The following is a 21,515-nucleotide window of genomic DNA, read 5'->3' as shown; positions in this document are numbered from 1 at the left end:
TTATCATTGCTATCTAGTATATGTGCACACACACACACACACACACACTTGACCTGACACAATCAAGTAATATACTCATTCTTACTAAATGTAAAGCTATATAATTTTATATAATATATTCTATTTCAATAAAACTATTCACTGTGATGTATTAAACTAATTATATAATTTATTAATGGATAATTATCTGAAGTTGAAAAAATATTGTTCTTAATAATGGAGAGACATTAAGTGTTATGTTTTTAGGGTTCATTCCGGTATCTGAGTGGACATAAGACATGGAAACAGATAGGAGGCAGTGGCATTGCTCCTATCAAAAACTAATGTTATTCATAATGGGGCAGGAATTTAGAAGAAAATTTTAAAATCTAAAATATTTAGATGTTTGAATCAACAGGACTTGCTAACTTAAGGACTATGAGCAGTTGGAGGGTTGGAAGGAGTAAGAAGAGAGAAAAACCAGGAATGAATCCCAGTTTTACAATATGATTGACCTAATGAATGATGATATTGCTTAAAAGATACAGTAAATATCAGAGGATGATTGAGGTTAGACATTTTGAATTTGAAGTAGCTTAGGACATCTATTTAGAGATGTCTAGCTGGCTTTTAGATGACAGTACTGAAGTTCTGAAAAGATAATTAAAAAAGAGGTATAACTATGTAAGTCATCACTACACAGTACCTATTTCCAAGAGTGAACAAAGTGAAATCACTTAGAGACTGCAGAATGAAAATAGCAGACCCCAGTGGCAGAACTGTGGAGAGAACTAATATGTTCAGGCTAGACAAAGCAAGGAGTCTCAAGAGAACACAATGTGAAACTTGGAGAACCAGGAGTTTGTGATGACTCAGAAGGCCATTGAATAATTTTCAGATGTAAGGATTGATTAATGATGTTAAAGGCATCAGAGAAGTCCATCAAGACCTGAATAATGACTATTCATTGTATTTGGAATTAAAAGGTCATTGATGAAAAGAGGGGAAGACATTTCTATAAAACACATGAGAAAGAAACCACATTGCTGTGGGTATAGTTGGGCATAGAAACACTGCACAGTCCTCTTGTGTTGTTTGTAGATGAAGGAAAGAGAAAAACAGACATAATATAGAGTAATATTGAATTAAGAAAGAGTTCTTATATATTTAATAGTCTGTTTTATTTTCATTTTTGTTAATGGTAGACTAAAAGTTAGGACAATACATTGGGAAAGAGAAAAAGAATGAGAAAGCCTTCTCAAGAATAATTGGGAGAGACATCCTATCTAATAAAGAGGTAATATGCAATTTGACCATCACTCCAACACACGAGATGGCCACCCCCATGTGGTCAAAGATGGCTGCCCCATGTGGACACAAGATGGTCACCACAAGATGGCCAGCAGGGGAGGGCAGTTGTGGGTGATTAGGCCAGCAGGGGAGGGCAGTTGGGAGGAACCAGGCCTGCAGGGGAGGGCAGTTGGGGGGCGACCAGGCCTGCAGGGGAGGGCAGTTGTGGGCGATCAGGCCAGCAGGGGAGGGCAGTTGGGAGGAACCAGGCCTGAAGGGGAGGGCAGTTGGGGGTGACCAGGCCTGCAGGGGAGGGCAGTTGGGGGAGACCCAGGCCTGCAGGGGAGGGCAGTTGGGGGTGACTGGGCCTACAGGGGAGGGCAGTTGGGGGGGACCAGGCCTGCAGGGGAGGGCTGTTGGAGGGGACCAGGCCTGCAGGGGAGGGCAGTTGGGGGGGACCAGGACTGCAGGGGAGGGCTGTTGGAGGAGTCCAGGCCTGCAGGGGAGGGCAGCTGGGGGGGACCAGGCCTGCAGGAGAGGGCTGTTGGAGGGGACCAGGCCTGCAGGGGAGGGCAGTTGGGGGGGACCCAGGCCTGCAGGGCAGGGCAGTTGGGAGGGACCAGGCCTGCAGGGGAGGGCAGTTGGGGGTGACCGGGCTGGCAGGGGAGGGCAGTTGGGGGGGACAAGGCCTGCAGGGGAGGGCAGTTAGGGGTGACCAGGCCTGCAGGGGAGGGCATTTGGGAGTGACCAGGCTGGCAGGGGAGGGTAGTTAGGGGCAATCGGGCTGGCAGGGGAGCAGTTAGGTGTCGATCAGGTTGGCAGGGTAGTGGTTAGGGGGTGATCAGGCTGGCAGGCAGAAGTGGTTAGGGGCAATCAGGCAGGCGAGCAGTTGGGAGCCAGCAATCCCGGATTGTGAGATTGCCTCCCGCCCCTGAGGGCTCCCAGACTGTGAGATGGGGCAGGCTGGGCTGAGGGATGCCCCCCTCCAGTGCATAAATTTTCATGTACCAGGCCTCTAGATTTACATAACAAAATATGTTTCTCTACATCTTATGAATTCCTTCAGGAAATTTTTAGTATCAATTACAATTCCTGACTTATATTTAGATGCATTATGAAATTAGGGAAAATAAACATGACAAATTAAAGTCCTTTAATATTCTTCCTTTCAAAAGTTATGGCCTATGTTGTTCTCCTTTGAATCTGAATGAATGCTGGGACTTCTTTAACCAATCTAATACAGTAAAAGAGAAATCATGTTGTTTTCTGATTCTAGGTCTTAAGAAACATGGAGCTTCTACTTCCTATCTCTTGACATAGTCTACAGAGGAGCTTTTTTGCTGCCATGTTTGAAGTCCAGCCACCCTAACAGGATCACAGAGTGAAAAAACAAACCCAGGTAAAAGCTCAGGACTGGTGCAGCCACTGTGGTCAACTGGCTAGCTGAGTTCCACCTTCTAGGCATTTCTGCCACGGAATCAGACATATGACTGAAACTGCTTTGACCTTTTATGTCAGCTCATCAGGCTGCTGAATAACAACTGCTGACATTAGTAACTGACACATGGAGTAAAATCACCTAGATGAATCCTGATCCACAAAAGCACGAAATATAATATCACAGTTCTTATTTTAAGCTTCTAAATCTGGGGATAATTTGTTATGCAGCAGTAAGTGCTTGAAACACTATTTTAAAAGATTTCTCTATGTCACACTTTCACTTATGACTATAATTAACTAATTTTATTTTTAAAAGATGTAAAAAGGTACATAAATTATGTTCCATTCAGCCCTCACCTACTTTTTTCGCAAAAATTTTATCTTAACTCTTTTTATATGTTCAACCTGAAGAAAAACACAGTAGAACCTTCAGGATTTGATTTTGTTTCATTCAATAATGATACATGATAATTTTATAAAATGTTTCAAAAGCTAACCTTTACTATATTTAGATATGATGCCAAAAGAAAAATAATCACAATTAAATTAATGTTACTTTTAACATTCATTATCTACACTTTTAAGTAATGCTCCTTAATAAAGAATAATGAATATATATAACTGTGTGGAGGTAAATATTATCCATTGTTGATAATACATACTCCAAGCAAACTGATACAAAAAGATTGATAATGTAATGTTGCACAAAATCATAGTGAAACCTCATTACAGCTTCCAAATAATGCTACTTTTCACACAATACTCATTTTGAAAAAACAAACCCAAGTAAGAGTCTTGATGTTCAAAGTAGGTTATTTAGATATTTTTTTCAGATGGAAATTGAAGCCACTTGAGCAATGTAAATTATATAAAAAGCTCGATGGAGTCCATTTTCTTTCATTTTGCATGGTTTCCTGCAGACTATAATAACCAATTGTTTTATGGCTTAAATAATCTTGAGTGTGAGCATTTTCACTGTGGTAAATTCAGGCACAAACCACAGGAAGTAGTGATGCAGTAAATGGAATTTTCCCCTTTGAGTCAGTGTTATCTCTAATATCCTGCAGTGTGTTTAAACTCACACTACTGCTGGCATGAATTATTTTAGGGAAAGCAGCAAAAACAAATATATCTACTTTTTACCTTCAAATTGTTCCCATTTCCCTACCACCATGATAATGGAAATTTGAGTATATTAAACGTAGGTAAGTGTTTTATAAATATCTCCTGACAGAGAGGTAGGTAGAGGGTAGCTAGCTAGCTCGATAGCTGATAGATAGAAGAGATAGTCCCTTTCCACACTGTTCAGAATGATTTATGAACAATGAAATTAGGAATTTTAACTGGTGACAGGTCAATTGATTATTTTATATGAGATGTAATTAATATAAATAAATTAATATCTATGCAACTATTTTCTTAGATCAAAGAGTTATTTTAACACTAAAAAGAACTACTTTAGGGAATTAAATGTTCAAAGAAAGAAGATTATGTAAAATTGCTTATGGCATATATTTATATTTCTGCTTAACTTCTATATTGGGTGTACTTTAATTTTGCTAACAATAGTATGTCATCCTATTATTTAATTTCCTTTAGTTTAAAATAAAATATGCTTTTGATTATAATTTTCATTGCTTGGACTATAATTTTAAAATGCTAAAGTAAGCAATGCTATGTAAAGCAACCTTGTACAAGATGAAAACTAATTAATGTGAAGTACTATTTGAAGATATATATTTATGTAAAAGATCAGATATAGAATACTCTCTCAGTGCATCATTAGTTAAATAAAATCTGTGAAAATGAACAAATTTTCATAAAACTTATTTTTTGTACAGTAAAATAAATGTTGGATTTCAAGGGATTATATAACATAAGAATATTTCATTAAAACTTTATATTGTGCAAGTAATTTTGACAATAGCATTCTTGCATTAGTGTAAAATGAAAGCTAATCTCTAATAATTCATGTATAAATTGCTACTCTGTTCTCTTTCATTAGTGAATGTAAAATTAACTGATTTTAAAAAAATCACAGTAGACCATTCAGTGGTCAGATATTTGTTGAGTGCCTAACATGTATCAGAGATGGAGTCATGAACAAAACTCCAAAGTATTTGCCCTTGTGAAACTTACATTCTAAATGAAAAATACAGAATAAAATTAACAAAATATAGTACATCAGATTGTAAGTACTAAGAATAATAGAGCAGGATAAGGGATAGAATGTGATGGGTCTGAGGAGATTAGTGTCCTATGTTAGGTAGTTTAATCAGGGAAGATCTCTCTGAATAGGTGCTCCTTCAGCAGACCAGAATGAAATAAGAGAGGGTATCATGTAGATATCCATAACAAAAATATTCCTTGCTAAGGGAATAGAATATGCAAAGCACCTGAGAAGCGGGGAGGCCATATGTCATTGTCATGAAACATAAAGTTAGAGCCAATCAAAGAAAGAGATTGAAAGCCAACAAAGGTAAAGAGTAGGGGTAGGGTAGGTGAAGATCCTGCAGGACCTAGAAGCCCATGGTAAAGACTTTGAAATTAATTCTCAGAAAGATGGGAAGCCATCTTAATGTTTTGAGCAGAGGAGTGACATTTTGTCTTTGGTTTTGAAAAGATCACTTTAGCTGTTTTGCATAATTAGATACATAATATGAAATTATATTGGTTGTTGTTACAAAGAAAAGTAAATCCAGAATGTCTCATGTTATGAATCATTATAAGAGAGTAAGACAAATCTGGCTCAAAGGTTCAAATTAATAGGTCGTTTTCAAGATATTTTCAATGCATTTTATGGGTCTAATTGTTCTCAATCTCGAAGCCTTATCATTATTATAATCCCTAATGTCAAATATGAAAATTGGAATTTCTCATTAGGGAATTCTGAAAAGTTCTTGGGTGATCTTCCATTAGCCTCACTTTTACTCCCATTTATAGTCTTGCATGTCTTTCAAGGTCTAAATTACTATTAATCTAGCTCTCATCCTGCTATGAGTAATTTCTAATAGACACATCCCCAGTTAGCTTCTGCATAGCAAAAAGCATGTGATGTACTAATTGAATCTCAATTAGCTTACATCATATCTCTTCCAGAATTTCAAAACATGATTGTTACCATATTAAAGATTCAGAAGAAGAAGGACATATTTCTCTTTCTGTATTGCTACGAAAAAAAATCCAACCACATGTACAGAACTCAGAGTTTTCATTATATTAAAATGTAAAAAGCTTATAAATAAAAAAATGTATAAGGCACCCTCTTTTATGAGCTGTCAGAGAATACCATAGAGCACAGGGTACATTTATTTTAGAGTACAGGTTCAGGGAATAGTATACACAGGAAGCCAAACCACAGACTCTCTTCTGTGCTCACATATGACACCGTGACATGCTTCAGTTCCAAACTAATTAGAATGAATTGTGGTTCCTTATTGAAAAATTCCTCAGCTGGCTTACTTTAATCTCTCTTAGGGTTGGTTCACAAAGGAAACAACAGAGTAGCGTTCTGGCTGACAATGGAACAGCCAATAAGTTGGGAGGAAAAATAAAGCAAAGAAAATCTCACTCATTTGTGGAATATAATGAATATAAAATGTTGAAAAAAAAAAAAAACAGATCAGAGAAGCATCGATCAGACCATCAAACCTTAGAGGGAAGGTAGGGGACTGTAGGGGTGAGGGGGAGAGATCAACCAAAGGACTTGTATGCATGCATATAATAAGCCTAACTAATGGACACAGACATCAGGGGGGTGAGGGCAGGAGTGGGGGGTGGGGAATGGAGGGATAAGGACAGATATGTAATACCTTAATAAAGAAAAAATAAAATTTAAAAAAAAATTAAAAAAAAGGTAGAGAAGTTCTAACCGGTTTGGCTCAGTGGATAGAGCGTCGGCCTGCAGACTCAAGGGTCCCAGGTTCGATTCTGGTCAAGGGCATGTACCTTGGTTGCGGGCACATACCCAGTGGGGAGTGTGCGGGAGGCAGCTAATCGAAGTTTCTCTCTCATTGATGTTTCTAACTCTCTATCCCTCTCCTTTCCTCTCTGTAAAAAAAAAAAAAAAATCAATAAAATATATTTTAAAAAAAAGGTAGAGAAAATTTATCATCAGATGATATGCAAACTAATTACAATTTATACAGTACATTGTACTCCCTATTAGAATTGATAGAAGGTACTGTAAAAGGGAAAAGTATCATTAAGCCCAGTAATCTACAAAAGTTTAGAAATTCTTAAAGAAAAGTGATGTTGTATAGGCCTCAAAATAGTCACCATTGTTTGCTCATTTCCCCCAAAGCTTTTTGGTGAAGTGTGCAAAATTCGATCTTATATATGAACAATCAGACATTTCCAATTAATAAAATTATTCACTATCACAAAAATAATAAAAATTTAGGCAGAATTTAAAACTAATTCATGAATAATAGCCTTATAAGTTAGTCAGGAAATGTGTGATGAAGAAAGGATCCCCTAACAACTACTTTGCAATTTAACTAACATAAACATACATACTAGTACCTATATATTTACACTATTATTTGACAGGAATTATTCTTTTTTAGGAATACAGCTTTGAACAAGAAGCACTTGTTTTCATGAAGCTCATATCTAGTGTAGAGAGACATATTTTAAACAATTAAATAAATCGATGAAAAAATATCTCAGAAAGAAAGGAATGCTACAAATAAAGTAAAAATAGGGAAAAGTGGTGGAGATTTATTGGTTGAATTAGGTCATACTGTAGATTGAGAAGTCAGAGAAGGAGTTTCTGAGATGTCAATTCAATTGAAACTATATGAGGCCAAGACAGAGTCATCAAGTAGTATTTTAGGCAGAGGACATGGTAAATGGAAAGACCTAAGGAGAGGTAAAGCTTGAAGCAATAGTAAAAATTGATTCAGAAAATCTTAGCAGGGATCAAAACTTGCTATTTTCGTGTATGTGAAGCTACTGGAGGGATTTAGTCTGAGGTGGGATCTGATTTGATATATATTACTAAAAAGTTACTCTTAAACAAAAAAAAAAAAGTTACTCTGTTTCAGCTTTCTGTGACTGAGGTTGGAATATAAGTTAGAAGGTTAAGGGCGCAGTCCATATGAAAGACAATGATGTATTGGGCTAAGAAATTTAAATGAAGTATCAGAAGAAAACATCTATAATAATAAAAGCATAATATGCTAGTTAGACCAAACGTCCTTCTGGACATTATTCAGGACGACCTTCTGGATGAAGCCAGGCCTGCGAGGGAAGCCTGGTCCCAGGTGCCAGAGGGAAGCTGGTGCCGGCAGCTGGGGGAAGGAAGGCCTACTCTTGCACGAATTTCATACATCGGACCTCTAGTTTTTACTATAATAAAGAATAAAGTATTTGAAAATCCCTTAAGCACTTTAAAAGCATCCCTAACACATGTACTGTTGATGTGCTACTTACAGATCATTCTGAGCTTTTGATTAATATTGACTCCCTAAGGAGTTTTATTAAGAAAATATTTGTTTTTTTTGTTTTTTTTTGTTTTTTTTTAAATATATTTTATTGATATTTTACAGAGAAGAAGGGAGAGGGATAGAGAGCTAGAAACATCGATGAGAGAGAAACATTGATCAGCTGCCTCCTGCACACCTCCCACTGGGCATGTGCCCACAACCAAGGTACATGCCCTTGACCGGAATCGAACCCGGGACCCTTCAGTCCACAGGCCGACGCTCTATCCACTGAGCCAAACCAGTTTCGGCAAGAAAATATTTGTATTATTAAAACAAATTGATTTTCTGTTAGCCATAAGGGTTAGTTTTTTTTACAAGCAAATGCACCAAACATAAGAGAAAGATCATGTAAAGAACATTATCTATTACAGTTATCTAGACATCATCAGAGTCCTGGAAACTAGGAGCAAAACATATTGGCAGCATGATGTGAAATTACAATTGCCTGTACTTACTTTATCTTTAGTAATACTTAAGAACCTTATGATGATGTTGATGATGATAATGAATAATGAATATGCTGTTATACCTTTACCAAGTGCTACCCATTCGGGTTTAAAGTGTTAAGCATCTTAATTTTTGAATTGTTTTTTATTAGTAGTGATAGATTTAGGCCAATTCATCTACCACTTTATTATAGTCTCTGTTGTACTAAATGGCAAGGAGCTTTATGTTAGGAGTTCAAGATGAGGTCAAGCAGTAGAAGCAAAAATTTAAAGGAGACCATGATCCTGATTGTGTATGTGTGTGTGTGTGGGTGTGTGTGTGTGTGTGTGTGTGTGTGTTCATGCACACATGTGAGTTTGCAGGGGAGACAAAAGGGAAAGCAGCTATAGAGATTTTACCAAGTGCTTCCCATTTATACTATTTCTTCACCTATTTATATCATTCAATCAGAATGAGACAGATCACATAGATTTGCAAGCATATATTCAACCCAAGGCCAAATAGATTATTTAGTGTAATTTCTATTCAAATTTTGGATTTTTTAAAAAGAGAAACAACTAAATAAAGGGAGCTAATGTGACATCTACTGATCTGCCTTATACTGTAATCTGGAGAAGGGCAAGAAATCATCAGCATACAAAAGAGTGACTGGAACAATAAATATCAGTTAAAAGCATTAACAAAATCAGCCCTCAGGCAGAAGAGAAGGAAGACTAGGGTGGTTGAAAGGGAACTACCCCAGTCTGGTTGCATACTAAAATCTCTTGCTAGCAACAACTGAAAAGAAAGAAAAATCATTCAACAATAAAAATAATTTTAAAAAAAGAAAGAAAAATCATAAGCACTGGATTTTGCTGTTTCAGATTAAAGGAATTTTAGAGATAAAACAGACAGGTTTAGGGAGTCTTAGGGAATAAAGAGTTTTAATGGGGGATAAATGCATATGTGAAGGGCAGGGGTATCTCTGGCTTGAGCAATCAACACAATTATAAGGTAGATCAAAAGCAGCCCTACCTGAGCATCTTGGAGATGCCAAAATGCTTATTTTACTTGTACAAAGGATAGAAAAATGCCACAGGATAAGGGGCGAGGAAGACATACACTCACAGAGGATAAAAAAAAAATCATAGGATGATGGGAAAAAGGAAACATATTTTCACAGAAATAGAGGAATGTTTCAAGATAAGGGGAGCGAGAAAGAGTGGGGCATCAAGTGGGCTTTGGCCTTTGAAACTGATACTATGTAACAAAATAACCAATGAGGAGAGCATGGGGGCCCTAAATTAATGAAAGGTCCCATTAGAAAGGGTCAGGTTCAAACAAAGAACTGCAGCATATATAAACCGGAGACAAAGGGACATGAGGCAGGATTTTTTATTTTTCCCATTAGAGAGAGAGAATATGCTTTTCCCATTTGGGGGTCCCTCCCCAGGGGGTCCCCTTTGGGGATACCCTTGCCCAGATGGAGTTTTTATTTTATTTTATTTTTTTCCAGATGGAGTTTTTATATGCTTCCAATAAACTTCTACATTTTTATTAAATAAATTTGTTTAATAAATTTTGCAAAATTATGATCATAGGCAATTTTAAAAAATGTTGCTTCCTAAAGAAAATACATTATGCCTTCCTTTTTCACCCACTTTATCCACATCTTCGATTTGCAATTGTATTATATATCTACTTGCATTTCCAGATACAAATTATAAATCTACTCACCTGTAGAACAGTTTAGATCTCCATGAATTGAAAACACTTAGGTACAGCCATGGCTACATTGGGACAAATAGTAAATTCTGTTATTTACTCAGCAATGCCTCACTGAAACTGTGCTCAATATTGGAAAATCTTAAAACTGGAAAAGCACACGTGGCACCCAAAAGGCCTTAAAAAATCTTCTGTAAGCAGTGCTGCTCACCCACCACACTCAAGATAGCAAATCACATTGTGTTGGCTGGATAATATTGCATATCACTCAAGTGCATTGTCAGGGCTCACTTCTATTTACAGTCTTTGAGCCTCCTTTATCAAGATTAATTCTAGAATTTATTAAAACAATACATTGTTTTCAACATATCAATACAGTATATGAAAAAAAGTGTTATAGCTTCCTTATTTCTGTTGAGATGGGTCACCTGTACTATACTGACTTAACCATAGAGGACTTTTTTTGCCCCCTCAAGATAAAAAGAGTTGTGTCTCTGGCCAGGTGGCTCAGTTGGTTGGAGTGAAATGCTGCACAACAAAAAGTTGCGGTTCAATTCTTGATTGGGGTGCCTATGAGAGGCAATCGATTGATGTTTCTCTCTCACATTGATGTCTCTCTCTCCCTCTCTTCCTTCAGCTCTAAAAATCAACAAAAACATATCCTCAGTGAGTCTCAGAGGAAGCAGTTGGGACCTGATATAGGAGCTTTCCAATGTCATCACAATGGCTCCTTTTTTCTTTTAACCTCACTCTCCATGGAGTTCAGTACTTATCCTCATGCTCACAAATTGGTTGCTCTATTTCCAAGCATTGCAGAGGAAAGGGACAACACACAAGGGTAAACAGCAGAAAGTAGATTTTAGCCAGCTCTTTCTCCTTTCAAAAGCTTTGCTCAAAAATTAAAATGGAACTGCCATTTGACCCACTGATCCCACTTCTAGAAATATATCCTAAGAAACCAGAAACACCTATCAGACATATATGCACCCCTATGTTCATAAAAGCACAATTTACAATAGCTAAGATTTTAAAACATCCTAAGTGCCCATCAGCAGATGAATGGATACAAAAGCTGTGGTACATTTACACCATGGGATACTATGCAGCTGTAAAAAAAGAAAGAACTCTTAGCCATTGAGACAGCATATAAGTGAGTATTATGCTAAGTGAAATAAGCCAGTCAGAGAAATATAAGTATCAAATGATCTCACTCATACATGTGATCTAATGAACAAAAACTGATGAACAAAATAGATCCAGAAACACAGAACCATGGAACAGACTGATGAATTTCAGAGGGAAGATAGGGGTGGGTGGGGTGGGTGGGGAGAGTTTGACCAGGGAACTTATATGCATACTAGAGGCCTGGCACACGAAATTCATGCATGGGGATCGGGCCTAAACCGGCAGTCAGACATCCCTCTCACAGTCCTGGACCGCTGGCTCCTAATTGCTCACCTGCCTGCCTGCCTGATTTCTCCTCACTGTCTCTGTGTGCCGGCCTCATCGCCCCTAAATGCCACCTGCTGCTGGCCAGGTTGCTCCCAACTGCTCTCACTGCTGGCCTGGTCACCCTTCATGGCCCCCCACCAGCCTGGTCGCCCCATGCAGCCTGCTTGTTCAGTCATTTGGTTGTCCCTCACTAACCCCCCTGCTGGCCTGGTCATAGTTAGCCATCTTGTGAGGGCATGAGGGTTAATTTGCATATTACATCTTTATTATATAGGATTGACATAAGTACTATAGTGAAAGAATAAAACATGGGAAACTAGAATAGAAGAAAGAACAAATTCCTTAGATATTCACAAGATTAGACAGGTAGAACAGATTAAAGAGTTTCTGATTACTACAATTTATTACCTGGAAGAATAAGATACCAAGTAAGAAGAGACTTAGTCTAGAAGACAGTGTCTTTTTGGAGTGGGAAGAAGAAAGAAAATTTCCAGAGTTATGGCAGTGCAAAACCCCAAGTAAGGAGGAGACTCTTGGGTAGACAAAGCAGATGCCTACTAGTAGAGGGAAGAGTGTGGTTAGGTATAACTAACCTCTAGGAGAGGTGGGCTATTGTACAATCCATTTGCAGAGCTTTGACATAGCCTCAGGAAATCTTACAGCTATAGAAGAAAAACACTTTTCATCCTAAACATTGAATTTACAGAACACTGGCAAAATAAACTATAAAGGGTTATTTCATCAAATAACCAACTAAAATATATGGGGAAACATGATTGTTTCCATTGTTTACATTTTACTGCTATGTATTTTAATTCTATATATTTTTAAAATTTGGTTATGATTCATGTACAATTTGTTTCTATTGGATGCTTTTAATTTATTCAAATTGCATTTTTAATATTTATATTTTCTACTTATATATTGTTTGATTATATAAATAGAATTATATTTGTTTATTGACCTTATATCCTGCAACCTTGGTAAATTTGTTCATTAACTCTAGTTGAATTTTTAGATAGTTCTCATTGAGAGTTTTTTAATGGAAACTATGCCATACATGAATAAAAACTGTTTTACTTCAGTTAATAAATTTTTTATTCAATGAGTTTTGCCAATGGTACACATGCAGCTATCATGCAAGGTAAAATGAAGAAATTTTTCATCACGCCAGAGAATTTCATTTTGCAACCTTCTGGTCAATCTCATTACTCCTGAGGGACTAATTATTCAGATTCGTATTACCATATATTTATTTTGTATGTTTTTGGAATTCATACAAATCATACAATATGTCTTCTTTTGATTCTGCTTTATTTTGCTTAACATTATGTTTTGGGGATTTATATATGTTGTTGCAAATTTTAGGAATTAATGTATTTTGGATTGCTGAGCAGTATTCCACCACAACTTGCTCATTTTCCTATTGACAGATATTTGGTTTGTTTCCAGTTAGCAGCTATCATAAATAAGTTACTACCTATAGATAGAATCACCTGGTCATAAGATAAATATATATACTTGATTTATAAAAGATTGTAATCAGTCCTCCAAAGCAGATACACTTTTTACACTTCCTGTCAGCAATGCATGAGCTTCCCAGTTGTTCTATACCCTCTCTACTTTATTGTCAGCAGATAAAAAATGGATGTCATTGTGGCTTTAATTTTCATGGTCCTCATGATTGAGCAAGTTTTCATACATTTGTTGGCCATTTTATACCTCACTTATGAAATGCCTGCTCAAATTTTTTAACCTTTTTTTTTCCAGTTGGTCTTTTCACCCTTTTTTTTTTTAAGGATTTATAGGAGTTTTATGTGTTTTGAATGAGTGCTTTATCATATATATATATGTAGCTTACATTTTTAAATATTTCCCCTAATATGTAGCTTACATTTTTAAATATTGTTTAGATGAGAACAAACTTAAAGTTTTAATAAACTCCTATTTATCATTGTTTTCTTTTATTGTTAGTAATCTTTCAATTCAATCAAGAAATCTTTGTCTACCCAAAGGTGATATGTATATATTTCTGTGTTTTCTTCTAGAAGCTTTGTGGTGCTAGCTTTTAGATTATATCCATGGCCAATTGGAAGTTATTTTTTGCAAAAAGGGTGAGGTACAATCAAACTTCATATTTTTATATATTTACTTTATTTAGCACCATCTGTTAAAAAGACTTTTTCTCATTGAATTGATTTGGTGCCTTGCTCAAAATCAATTGACTATATATGCATAGGTCTAATTCTGAACTCTCCATCTGTTGCATTGATCTCCTTCACATTCCTACTGCTGTAGCTTTAATAGAATTCTTGAAATCAGGTAGTGCAGATCTTCCAAATGCTTCTTTACTTTAAAAATTGCTTCTCTATGTAAATTTTAGAATAAGGTTATACATTTCTTTAAAAACTCCAACTGGGATTTTGATCGTTATTTTGTTCAACTCATATATCAATTTATGGAGAATATGCATTTAACTATATTGATTCTTCTAATCCATGACTATTTAAATCTTCATTTGTTTTCATTTCAGATAATTTTCACTTTTGTTAAATTTATTCTTAAGGATTTAGGTTATTAAAATTATTGTTAATTAAATATAGAATATAACACTGAAGCCATGTGATTTCTAACAAATGGTCACGTTTAAATATACACTGAGTGGCCAGATTATTATGATCTCTGAATGCATAATAATCTGGCCACTCAGTGTATATCTTATATAATAAAAGGCTAATATGCAAATTGTCCCCTTGACCAGGAGTTCAACCAGCAGGCAGGCCGGCCAACCGCCCATGTCCCCTCCCCCTGGCCAGGCTGGCCAGACCCCACCCATGTACGAATTCATGCACCAGTCCACACACACACACACACACACACACACACACACTGAGGGCCTGGTGCATGAAATTCATGCACTGGGAGGGGTCCCTCAGCCCAGCCTGCCCCCTCTCACATACTGGGAACCCTCAGGGGATGTCCTACTGATGACTTAGGCCCACTCCCCATTGGGAGCGGACCTAAGCTGCAGTATGGCCTCCCTTTGCGGGAGACGACAGGGCCGATCAGGGGAAGGTGCCAGCCCCATCACCCCGCTGCTTCAGCCACTGCCAGTCACTGCAGCCACCAAGGTATTTTCATCAACATGGACTCCAGTCCCTTCACCATGAAAAAATGATAACTTTCTTTAAGCATTTTCAAGATGTGTCTTTCATAGGATATGACATTTCTTTCTTTCTTTTTTTTTTATCTTCACCTGAGGATATGTTTCCATTGATTTTTTTTCCCCCCCTTCCCTCTGATCACAGGCTTGGCACCTCCCCAAGCCTAAAGCCTCCACTCCAGGACTCTCACAATCCCGGACTGCTGGCTCCTAACCGCTCACTTGCCTGTCTGCCTGATTGCCCCTAACCGCTTCTGCCTGCCAGCCTGATCACCCACTAACCACTCCCCTGCCAGCCTGATAGATGCCTAACTACTCTGCTGCCAGCCCGATTGCCCCTAACTGCCCTCCCCTGATGGCCCAGTAACCCCTAACTGCCTTCCCCTACAGGCCTGGTCCCTCCCAACTGCCCTTCCTGCAGGCCTGGTCACCCCTAACTGTCCTCCCCTGCAGGTCTGGTCCCCCCAACTGCCCTCCCCTACAGGCCTGGTCCCTTCCAACAGTCCTCCTCTGCCAGTCCGGTCCCTCCCAACAGTCCTCCTCTGCAGGCCTGGTCACCCCTAACTGCCTTCCCCTGCAGTCCTGGTCCCCCCCAACTGCCCTCCCCTACAGTCCTGGGTCTCCCCCAACTGCCCTCCCCTGCCTGTCATCTTGTGGTGGTCATATTGTGTCCACATGGGGGCAGCCATCTTTGACCACATTGGGGCAGCCATCTTGTGTGTTGGAGTGACGGTCAATTTGCATATTACTCTTTTATTAGATAGGATTATAAAACAACAGTACACTTCCATTTATCCTGTTCCATCCCTGTGCACTATAAGTCTTATATTTTACCTCTCCTTATGCAATAAATGACACAGCTCATGGTATCCTAAGCAAGGGCACATCCTTCTCTTGTCAGGCTTCTGTTAATGCCAGGGGCAAATCAGTCTAATCTGGAGTTATACTACATCTGTGCTCTGCTGAAGCTTTAGCTAGATTCCATTGAGCTCCAAATATTACTTCTAAAACAAGATGAACCTCTGAATAATATTCTTTGCATAAAATACACTTAAGGTCACTAAAAAAATTTTCAGTTCCCAAATTCACCTAAATGTTACCTAATACTTGAGCAAGAAAACCCCACAGGAGACACCTTTTATGCTGATGTGCTTTATTTTAGTAATTTTTATTTAACTTTCTATTTACCCAATCATATTAGATTACTATGCAGGTATTCTGAGTGAAGAAACATAATCCCAATGGCAAATCTTATATAATGTACCATATGTGAATGTTAATGAGGAAGTGAATGCACGCATTAGAGTGTTAGTAAAATAAAACACTTAAGAGGATGCATTCTATAGTCAGTCAGTTTCCATCCTGATATTCACAATTTGATCTCAGACAACTTCCTTAACACCTTCCAAGACTCAGCTGCCCCAGCTGAAAATGAGGATTATTGATACCTATTTCATAGCATTGGCTTAATAATTAAATCATATACTAATAGCAAATATTATTAAAATGTTAGCTTTTATCAGGCAATGTGACTTATATATAACCTGCTTGTGCTAATTTAATGCTCTTTATTATCTATTCATAATTAATATTATATACCTAGTATATTGCCACATTTTTTAAAGACCAAAATAGTTATTAGTTATAATTTCAATACCCAAAGTATGGTAATTTACTTAAATAAGTTAGAAACCACATCACATTCTTAGCTAGAGAGTAGTCAAATAACGTAACATCACCAGCAAACATACAGCCTATTTTGCACTCACACACACATGCACAGTTAGTATAGCACATTCAAAGGTCTAACAAAACATCTCATTTGATCCTATCAGCTCTGAAATAGGAAAGCTATATTTATAAAATTATTTTAAATGATGGCACATCATAGTTTAGTAATTTACCAAAAATCTCATGAGAAATCCATAGCAGATATCAGACATGTAAAAAGACATATCTGCTGGAAGGACTCCTTTCTCCTAATTACACCCAGCAGTTTTTTCTATATGAAGAAAACAATTTTCCTTCATAATTTATTACATTTCTTAAGACTTCTCTAAAAATATCATATGCCTAGAATGTGTGACAGTGATTGGTGCCACTAAAAATTTATCATTTTCAGATAATTTTTTTTACTTCATATTAGAATGGAAATTAGGGTTTAATACATTACTGGTTTTATATATATAACTACTCACAAACAAAACAGTAATAATTTATTGTACAGTCATAATAAGCAACTGAGAGCTCTAAATAATCATAAATAGTAATGACTATCTTCACTGTTAGCATTTGAATAATAATTTATAAAAACATAATGAAGTTCTAATGAGTCAAAAGTACAGCATCAAAATAATTATTTTGGTAAGGAAATACTTCAGCAAAAGTATAAGTTATTGTTTCAAATTTTATAAAAGCATCCCCCAAATGTGTTTTTTTTAAATTTATGAAAATGTTATGTGAATTTATCCAGAATTTTGGACATATTCTTACAAAGAACAGAAAAAAGAAACAGCTGGGATTCCAAATATTTAAAAGCATATCTTAACATATATGAACTGCTCAGTTTTTGTTAAGTATTATAATGGTTCTCTATTTAAAAATTAGTTACTTGTAAAATGAAGCTACTGAATTTTTTATAATCATATGTCTTGAATAGAGAGTATGCTTATTCATTATGATTTAAAATGCTTCATCTATGTTGAGTTTTAAAACAAGTAGAGAAACAGATGTCAGACATCTAATGTTGCTATTCTCAATCAGAGATCATTTTTAGTTTAACTGTTCCTCCTCTCTGACTGTAATAAATTTGCTTTCACATGCATTTCTGGTCCCAAGAACTGCAACCCCTGAAAAATGTGAAGCAAGCTGAGATTTGCAAATGCCCCAGACATTGTTATGCAAAGAAAGTCTCTGTCTCGCCTAAAAGTAAGAATTTAGGTGTTAATTAGAAGTTTGTTTGAGAGTTCTCTAACTTCTAAGAAAATACAGTCTCTTAGAAGAACTCTTCCTGAAGCCATCAAATAAATGCAACATGGTGCTCTTCTAAAACTGGTTGAAAAACATAGAAGAGACATAGACCATCTTTTTGGTTTTTATTTCCATGTTTGATACATACATTTCATGAATGAAAATGATACTATTGTAATTAGTTAATCATAATATATAAAAAGCCGGGTGCCATCATGACCTAAATGACCAGATGGGATGACCGAACAGCCGGCTACGGAGCTGAGTGAGTGAGAGCTGATCAATCGGTGGCAGCAGTGACTGGTGAGCAGCTGGAAGGCAGACCTTTTGGTCCCTCTTCCCAGCCCTCAGACTCCAATCAATCCATGGTGGAGGCAGGACAGAACTGGGGACTGGCTCCCTTAGTAGTGCTGCAGGTTCAATCTCAAGAGGACAGGCCAGGCACCAATGGACCAGAGCTGCCAGCACAATCCTGACAGCGCTGTCGGCCTCCTGGAACTTGGCCTCGGGCACTGCAGCCACTTCCCCTCCCTAGATGCTCCACAAGGAAGAAAGGATACCGCCAGCAGTACCAGGGCTGACCAGCAGTGACTGCTTTCCACGTGCTTTCTCCAGGTCACTTGAGCTGGCCCCCACCCGCCCCGCTCCAGATGAAGTATGATCACTGCACATGGAAGGAATGTAGTAAAAAAACAAAAATAGATTACCAAGGGCCCACCTCCACAAGCTCTCATGAGCCTCCGAGTCCTGGGCACCCCAACTATTTTAGGGGCTTCAGGTGAGTGGGGGACGTACAGGGGTCAGGAAACCTTCTTAAAGGTCGGGCCATCATCTGATCGTGGGTCCACCCGTCCTGCCACCTGCCAACAGCTGCCTCCGTGGAGAATGGGAGAACAAAGGGAGGGGGCAGTTCTGCAAACCCCAGAGGGAATCCAGGGTCCCAGGTACTCTGCCCCACCTTCTGACACTTTTGGTTTCTCCCCGAGTCAGAGGTGCCGCCCGAGAGACCCTGGGTGGGTGCCTGGTGCAGCCGCCTCTCCGCATTTGCCTGTTCATCTTTGTGTCTGTCTCTGTGTCTGTCAGGCTGTCCCTGAGCTTGCCTCCACTTCTAGAACTAAGCTTTCGATATAGTGACAACCCGTGAACCTTCATCTCTTTCCTATGGCAGGATACTTGCCGCCCACAGGCTACAACCCTTTGCCCCTTCCTCCATACCCTGTGACCGATGGGTACCTGAAGCAGGTGCAGCATCCTGGGCCCGGACGGGCACCAGTGCCCACCCACATGCTAGCCCTTGCACCCAGCTTCATTCTCTTCCCCTCACCCGGCCCCAGTGCCCTGGGACTTGCTGCCCCCTCTTGCCACTGCCCGGGGTGCCTTCTGGCCTAGAATTCTTGGTGCCAATTGATCAGATCCTGATTCACAGAGGGCTGCACGAGTGGCAATGCATCTAGGCTGGGAGACAAGTAACTGGTATGAACTGCACTTAGGGGCTGGACAGCCCCTGGGTCAGACGGCTAAAGAGAGCAACTGCTGTGCATGTCTGTGCTGTGGGGCCTGACAGCCACTTCGTGTCCGTCTGGTGGACCCCGGGGACCAAGAGATAGAAGTACAGTCACCACCAGGCACCGCCATTGGCCATGTGCTGCACACCTGGCATCCCTTCCTCCCCAACTTCTCCATTCAAGATGCCGATCGCCATACAATCCTGCTGATTAATCGGTGGCAGCGGTGACTGGTGAGCAGCTGGAAGGCAGACCTCTTGGTCCCTCTTCCCAGCCCTCAGACTCCAATCAATCCATGGTGGAGGCAGGACAGAACTGGGGACTGGCTCCCTTAGTAGTGCTGCAGGTTCAATCTCAAGAGGACAGGCCAGACACCAATGGACCAGAGTTGCCGGTACGATCCTGACAGTGCTGTCGGCCTCCTGGAACTTGGCCTCGGGCACTGCAGCCACTTCCCCTCCCTAGATGCTCCACAAGGAAGAAAGGATACCACCAGCAGTGCCAGGGGTGACCAGAAGTGACTGCTCTCCCCATGCTTTCTCCAGGTCACTTGAGCAGGCCCCCACCCGCAGTGGTGGGGCCCTGCTGGACCTGTGGCTGTAGCACAGACACCAACTTTGAGGGGAAGACTCCAGATGAGTCCCGCAGTGTGGGCCACATCAATAAGCAGTGGTGGGGGGTGGGGTGGGGAGGGCTGCTCAAAGAAGCCTTCACGGATGCAGATGACTTTGACTTGCAGTTCCCACTGGATCTGGACGTAAGAGTGAAGGCTGTACTGCTGGGAGCCACATTCCTCATTGACTACATGTTCTTCAAGAAGCGAGGAGGCACTGGGCCCTCTGCCATCACCAGTTAGATGGCTTCTCATGGTGAGGACCATCACCTCAGCCAGAACTCAAGATGGTCACCTGGCCTGACCTGACCCCTCCTCAGAGGCAGCCCCTTTCCTCCATGTACACTGCAGAGGACAGACAGGAATGCCTAAGAGGCTGGGGCCATGGTGCCCCATGCCTACCCTATTCCCCTGGCCTCCTTCATCTGTGGCCCCCACAGAAGGATATGTATGAGAGCCTTTCCCCTGCTACCTCTCACCACTGTCTCCAGCCATCCCTCAGCACACAGGCATATCGGCTTTCAAACTTGCCCTACTCACCTCCTCTCACCCTCTTCCAGGGCCTCTGCTCTGGATGGGGCCTTTGGAATCCAGGGCTCTGGGGTTTTACAATAGAGCTGGGGTGGGAAAAGATAAACAGCACCAAAGATGGCTGATATGGCCACCCACCTCTGCCTCAGCTTGACCAATTAGTTCAGCCTCAGAACATGGCACTCAGAGGAGATCCCTACTTCCCCATCAATGGCTCTAGGGCCTCGGCCCCAGTGCCAACCTCCTCTCCCCTTGGCCCACCCCACAGCTGGTGCTAGCTGCAGCTCCGTGTGCCTTACTTAACCACCCCTTCCTTCCATGTTCCTACAAAGGAGGCTGCTTCTTTGTATGTTATATTCATATAAACTTTGTAACGTTTTGGGGAAAAAAACATGACTAAGAGAATGCCACAGTCAACGTCCGGAGTCTGGCTCAGGAGAACAGAGAGGAGGGAGAATTCCATAAGCTGGCCGATGCCAAGATATTTCGGAGTGACTGCCTGGCGTGTGACAGTTGTGTGACCACAGAGGAAGGAGTCCAAGATTCTCAGCAGAAAGTCAAGGACTTCTTCCATGTTCTGAACCTTAGTAATAAATGTGATACTTCACAGCACAAGGTGCTGGTAGTGTCCGTGTGTCCCCAGTCTATGCCTTATTTTGCTGCTAAATTCAGCCTCAGTGTCACTGATGCATCCAGAAGGCCCTGGGGCTTCCTCAAAAGCCTTGGGATGCACTTTCTTTGCCATGAAGATAGCTGCGGACTTCAGCATTCTGAAAAGTCAGAAGGAATCTGTGTGTTGGTATTGCCAGCACCGTGAGGAAGAGCCCCGGCTCCCCATGCTGACCTCTGCCTGCCCCGGCTGGGTCCGTTATGCGGAGTGCATGCTGGGTCACCCCATCCCCCCCATCTCTGCAGACCAAGTCTCCCCAGCA

General features: G+C 39.9%; 1 protein-coding gene and 1 pseudogene across 9 annotated transcripts in view; one reads left to right on the top strand and one right to left on the bottom strand.

Moving 5' to 3' along the window:
* ROBO2 (roundabout guidance receptor 2) overlaps window positions 1-21,515 on the bottom strand; it is a gene marked incomplete at its 3' end in the record, with an annotated part of 1,552,622 nt that overhangs the window by 1,474,116 nt on the left and 56,991 nt on the right. The window lies entirely within an intron of this gene.
* LOC308242119 (phospholipid scramblase 3-like) lies at window positions 18,937-20,295 on the top strand (annotated as a pseudogene). The gene is made up of 2 exons: window positions 18,937-19,656; window positions 19,998-20,295. The product of its transcript is annotated as a phospholipid scramblase 3-like (transcript).

The sequence above is a fragment of the Plecotus auritus genome (genome assembly GCF_963455305.1).
Source record: "Plecotus auritus genome assembly, chromosome: 2".
Lineage (NCBI taxonomy): Eukaryota > Metazoa > Chordata > Mammalia > Chiroptera > Vespertilionidae > Plecotus > Plecotus auritus.
Note: the sequence above shows the minus strand (reverse complement) of the source record. Positions and strands in the feature narration are given on the sequence as shown.